Below are 6,658 nucleotides of genomic sequence, written 5' to 3'. Positions count from 1 at the left end.
GATGCGGAGCCCAGACAGGCCGTTTCACCGCACAACTCCCCTCAGGGTCCGATTTCAGCGCAAGACCCCTGCAGGGTTTAATTCTGCCACCATCCACAGCACCGTCACTACTGCCATCCTAAGACAGGGGACGTGAGTACTGTTCCTGCCTTGTCAGTGCCATCCGTGCTTCCACCCAATATTTCTAAGTGGCTGGAAGAGTTTATTGCAAAAGAGTGCCTGTGGAGTACATGCTTTGCATTCATAAGGCCCAAGCTGAAGTGCTCAGCAACCCCAGTTAAAGCATCTCAGACAGAAGGGACTGGAAAAGACTTCTCACTGAGATCCAGGAGAGCTACTACTAGACTATTATCACCCTGTGTAAAGCGATTTCACTTATGCTTCTAGATTACCATCTCCCTCTCATACAGGACAAATCACCATGATGTTATTTCCAGACTTCAAAGGATGCTTAATGAATCGCTCTCAATATCATTATGCAACTGCAGCCTAGTTCTCAGTGAGAGGTAGCAACCCTCTCTCTGGCTTGGAGCACTTTAGACTGTAGGTAGAAGCTCACATGACAGAATGCTCCTCTGTACAAACATTCCTTATACTGTAGAGAGAAATTAAATGTCAGGGAGAGAGTTCTGGCTTAGCCTTCTGCCTCACAGTTTTCTACATAGAGGGAATGTTGTGCAAGCTAGACACAGGTTTACCACCGCCATTGAAAATTAGGACTACCAGACAGTACTGTAAATCCCACATGGGGAAAAGCTTTAACTTTTTCCAGATGCAATAGAATTTCAGAAGTACTAACCAACCAATCATGTATGCATCAACAAGAAGATTCACAGGAAGTTTAGATCCTATCCATTTATTCTTAAGATAGCAGAAGAGTTCACAAGTGAACTCAGTAGGACTGTATTAGGAGTCTGCTGCCAGGTTTTTTCTGAGGCCCATTTTCCGTGTAAGCTATTCACATTGCTGCTGCAGACACCGCAAATCAACAGAACACCTGGACTGGGATGAGCACAGCTGCCACCATCTTGTCCTCTAGCCTAGGGGTTCTCAATGTTGGGTCTCCAGATGTTATTGGACTTCAACTCCCATAATCCCCTGCCCCAGTGGCCTTTGGTTGGGAATTATGGGAGTTGAAGTCCAGTAACATCTGGGGACCCAACGTTGAGAATCCCTGCTCTAGCCCACTGCTGTTGCTTAGGGCTGCTGCAGAAAAGACCTTACATTTGCAGCCAGGAGGAAGCCCAGCAACACATCTTCCTGGTAGCAATTTTCTTGGGGCTTTATCTACAGCAGCCTACTGTTGCTTTAAGAGCCAGTAGTAGCCACAGCCAGCAACCTGGTCATTTTGCTTTTCTATGCAAATTGCTTTGAGATGCCTTGGCTTGAACAGTGGCATGCAAGTAAAAACAGTAATAAAATGTGTCAAGAATCTGAACGGTGCATAGCTCTTTAGGGATACTCTCTCTCTCTCTCTCTCTCTCTCTCTCTCTCTCTCTCTCTTTTAAGATTCAGGTGAACTGAAAAGCTAAGAGAACTAATACAGCTATATGTAAATTGTTAGTCTTCCAGGGAAGACCGTTTCCCTTCCCTGATCACACCCTTCTTGAAATAATAAGGTGTCACACACACTAAAGCAGCTGACGTCATTGCCTCAGTGGCACAACCTGTGCAAGTTAGTGCTTGTGACTGACAAGAGAGCCTCAGGCAGAAACCAGAACAGAGATACTAGCCTTCATCTTACATCTACGTCAGCTACAAGTACCAATTCTCAACGATACAACTCATGGGCGCAGGTCAGCAAGCTCTACATTTTGTAGCTGTGCTTCTTGAAGAAGTACGGGATGTACTGAGGGCAAATCCTTAGGCCAGGAGTTCTTAAACTTGGGTCCTCAGATGTTGGACTACAACTTCCATAACTTTTTTGGCCATGGTGGCTGCCAATGATGGGAGTTGTAGATCAGCAACATATGGGGGCCCAAGGTTAAGAACCCATGCCTTGGGGGATATGTATAATACAAGAACACTGTCAATACAAGCCATACATTGGATCTGCATGGTTCTTGATCTGTCCAGAATGAAGAGTAGAGTCTGGTTTAGAAAATAAGGTGGAAAGATTAGCCCTCCTCAGGTGTTCAAATGAATATGTGGGGAGGGGGGAACATGCTGGCTAGGAAACACCCCTTTTCATAGACACGCTCTATGACTACTGCACAGAGGTACTGAAAAGCAGCCAAAGAACACGTTAGTAGTTCACCAGTATACTCCCACCTCCTTCCAAACATTCATTTGTACACCTGAAGAGGACTAAAGTGGAGGAGTGTTTTGGTGACAGAATGGATTGTACCACTTCAGACCATAGTGTGGGGCTCCCTTTGGGGGGGAAAAAAGCTCCCATACATTAAAACAATTCAATTGCCAATACTAATAAATGCCCCATTGCGATTTCCTCACATAATCTAATGTGAATAAGTTCTCTTTCCTTATAAAAACCAAACAGAAAAGATGAATTACATCAAGCAAGATGAAAGCCAACAAAAATAAGGAACTTAGAATATATGGCTGACAACACCCTACTTGTTAAAAGGAACAAACAAGAGATTAAAAAGGTACCATCTTTTTAAAAAAAATATTCCTGGCTTTAGTGCAGATTGATTTTCTTTTAACCTATATTTCACTGCCCTCTGGAAACCACTGTGCTGGAGCAGGCTAAAAGATAAAATAAAGTAAAGTTGTGCCATTGAGTCTGTGTTGACTCCTGGTGACCACAGAGCCTTGTGGTTGGCTTTGGTAGAATACAGGAGGGGTATACCATTGCCATTTCCCACGCAGTATGAGATGATGCCTTTCAGCATCTTCCTATATCGCTGCTGCCCGATACAGGCGTTTCCCACAGTCTGGGAAACATACCAGAGGGGGTTCAAGCTGGCAGCCTCTGGCTTGCTAAGTCATTTCCCCGCTGTACCATGAGGTGGCTACAAAATGTACTGTACTGAAAATCATCCCAACAAAATAACTGTTAAGAAAAAGTGGGGGCTCACTTCATTTTCCTGACCTAAATTAAGTTCTAGGCTAAGGTGGTTTCCTACATAGTCAGTCTTTCGGTAGTGGAAGCATGTGAGGTAGTCTGCTTTAATAAGAGAACTCAGCAGCAAGGTCTGCTGTGGCTTTGGGGAGACCCGCAGAGGGGCAATATGAGGAGGAAGATTTATTATTATTATTATTAATTACATTTATATCCTACTCTTCCTCCAAGGAGCCCAGAGTGTACTACATACTTGAGTTTCTCCTCACAACAACCCTGTGAAGTAGGTTAGGCTGAGAGAGAAGTGACTGGTCCAGAGTCATCCAGCAAGTATCATGGCTGAATGGGGATTTGAACTTGGGTCTCCCCAGTCCTAGTCCAGCACTCTAACCACTACACCACGCTGGCTCTTGCCTGCTCTAAAGCTCTGGTGCAGGCTTCGCATCTGACATTTCACTTATCATGAGGCACAACCCCACAGGTAGGAATGCAGAAAGATTCTTCCTTCCACCGCAGAACATGAAAAACATGCTTTGGTGGGTGGTAGGTGGAAATTTAGCTTCCTCTCACCTCCCTCCTGCTTGTCCCCTCCGGATTGAAAGCCAAAGTGACAGGATAGGCTTGCGGGGGGGGGGGGGGGAGTTGCTTTGTTCCCTGTGGCGAGTTGTCCCAGAGGTGAGTTGTCCCATTCCTGCAGCAGGGAGCCCAATAGCTAATCCTGTATCAGATGGCCACAGAGCAACTCTTGCAATTCCTCCCACCTGCAGCCCAGGTGGTCTCCAGCTAAAAAAAATCCAGTTCTCCACTTGTGTTAGTAGCCTAATTCAAATTGCTGTTTCTCAGCTATTCCCACCAACCAGCTGAAGGCTGGGACATCTTAAAAGGCTGGAGAGAATACTTCAGCCATTAGGAAACATTAATCCACTGTGTTAAGCCCCTGATTACCTATCAACATAACATACTAGGCTCATTCACAATAATCAGAATACCTAAACTTGTAACTATACGATCAATACCTAAACACAGTTTGGCCTATAATCTACTTATTCAGTTGGCTGACCTCTGCCAAGGGATCTGCTTTGGTTCCTCAATTGTAGGCCACCTGCACCTCCAATCCATCAAACTAACCCGATGGGGTCAGAGAATTTGTTCCTGTAAGAATGCCCCCCATGACCATCACAAGTCTGACTGGGGGATGTGTGTGTGTGTGTGCCATTTCCTGCTTGTAAATTCCACAAGTCTGACTGGTGTGTGTGTGTGCATGCACATGCATGTTTTCTGCTTGTAAATTACAATAACCACAGAGAGCTTCTCCTTGGATACTTGAATTTTGTCAAATGATAAGTTACCTTGTAAACCAGAAGAAATTGAGTAAACAAACTTGATTTGTGCACTGCGCCCAGACTTGCTCTTCTCCCCTTTTTCATACTTTGTGGAGCAGCTTTAAGCTGTTATGCTTAATATTTACATCTTTGACTGTATGATCAGCAGGGAGAGGCTGTGGTTACTCTGTTATGAGGCAAAGGTACTCTGCCTGTCCTGAAATGCACTCTCCCTTATTATTACTTACAAGGCTCAGTCCTTGCATGGAAGACAGTCTCAAGAGCAGAATCCACTGACACAAGAGAGTGCATAGAAAACTCCTGCTTAGTACCTTTAATTTCCCTGCTCTACAGATTCCCCTGTGCAAAAGTGGTGTGCCCATAGCTGTTTTCTGCAGTATCTGTTTTCTGCAGTCTCTGCAAACCAGAAGAGTTTGCTGATAAAGTAAAGATTAGAAATTGCTATCAAGTTCAAGAAGCTTGAAAGGTGTTGCTTTAATCATGTGTTTGGGAACTGCTACTAGAATACCTTGACTCCAACTTGAAGTTTGTAAAGAAGTTTGTCTTGTGTTACACATTCTACCATCTCTGAAAGAGGAGCTAAACTATTGGATCCAACAGCCAATTCAGAACTAAAAAAACCAAATTATTTATTATATTTGTACACCGCCCCAAACTTCCATCTCTGGGCGGCTTACAACCAGTCAAGATTAGCAGGATAGAGCCACACTAATATCTCAAAATTGTAACCAACTGCTGTATCTGTGGGTTAGGTTTCCTTTTGGGGAAGGTGAGAAGAGTTTGATAGTTTCCAGATGTAGAAAATTCACTTTCTGTAACTTGCTAGGTGCAGGGGGGAGATCCAATATCCAAAATAGAGTACATATAAATACTTTTACTTCACACTAATCAGGTGTTGTTTTTTACACAATCCTGCAAATATAGACTCCACCTTATTTTCCTTAGTCACAAACAGACCATAGATAACCCATCATATTGGAGTTCCTATAAAGGGGCTGGATTTCTTCTAACAGTCACTTTAAGTGGCACAGCGGGGAAATGCTTGACTAACAAGCAGAAGGTTGCCGGTTTGAATCCCTGCTGGTACTATATCAGGCAGCAGCAATATAGGAAGATGCTGAAAGGCATAATCTCATACTGTACGGGAGGAGGCAATGGTAAACCCCTCCTGTATTCTACCAAAGAAAACCACAGGGCTCTGTGGGCGCCAGGAGTCGACATCGACTTGACGACACACTTTACCTTTATTTCTTCTAACAGGATGTGCATGCAGGCTTTGCAAGAACTCCTGTTCCTGGATGGTAGATCAGTTCCCACTCCAATAAGGCTGTGGAAGAATGCCACAACTGGTGGGCTGGGCCCATGTTTCAGGTGGAACATGACAGTGCCAGGAATACCAAGAAACATTCCTCATGGGGAGAATACTTCCTGAAATTTCAGCTACAGAAAAAGATCGCACTAGGTTCCACTACGTAAGATACTCAAACACTTTTCTAAGAAAGAAAAAGAATAAGCTTTGGATCAGGAGGACCCTAGCTGTTTCTTCCTACTTTCACACTCACTCCTGCCTTAGGATTTACTCAGAAGCCAACATTAGAAAACTGTTAATAAAGGATTGCCAACTCTCCAAAGCAGGAGGCTCCCCCAAACCCCAATAATTTCCACAATATCAAGCCATTAAATATACCTAACTTCAGCAGTCACCAGGGGATCAATGCCTGTTGCTGTGGACTCCATGCCAATCCAGAAGGGCTGGCAAACGTACTTGAATATCCTAGATTATAAACCTCAGTTTGTCTGCTGAGAATGGTATCATAGACCTATTTAGAGAAATTTCCTGAATATATTGGCTGTAACTGTATGGATAATTGGTCATTTGCAGCCCTCAGAAGCAATGTGAACCAAGTGGTTTGAAGCCGCTCTCCTCTGGTTCCAGAAAGGGTTGCAAGAACATAGAACCACTAAGCTATTCACCATGTATCAAGTGTGCACAATTAGGCAGCCAATTCCTTTTTGATATTAAAAAAAAATGTCAGTATTTAGTCTGCAGAACAGCAGAGAGTCTTGGGGCCCCTTAAAAAGACTAAAATGTTTGGGGTTATAAAACTTCATAGGCCACTTGTCAGATGCACAGTGATCAGTTAATTGGGGATAATTATACCCAATATACCCAGAGTAGAGGGAAGGGAAAATGTTTTTATACAAAAGAGATGTCAAAAGGTCAGGATGTAGCAGTAGGTATGTCACAGTATTATGCAGACCATGCACACTTGCACACAAACGCAGAAAC

This window comes from Hemicordylus capensis, chromosome 4 (genome assembly GCF_027244095.1).
Source record: "Hemicordylus capensis ecotype Gifberg chromosome 4, rHemCap1.1.pri, whole genome shotgun sequence".
In the NCBI taxonomy this organism is placed as follows: domain Eukaryota; kingdom Metazoa; phylum Chordata; class Lepidosauria; order Squamata; family Cordylidae; genus Hemicordylus; species Hemicordylus capensis.
The sequence above is the reverse complement of the archived record's forward strand: the minus strand, read 5'-3'. Positions refer to the sequence as shown.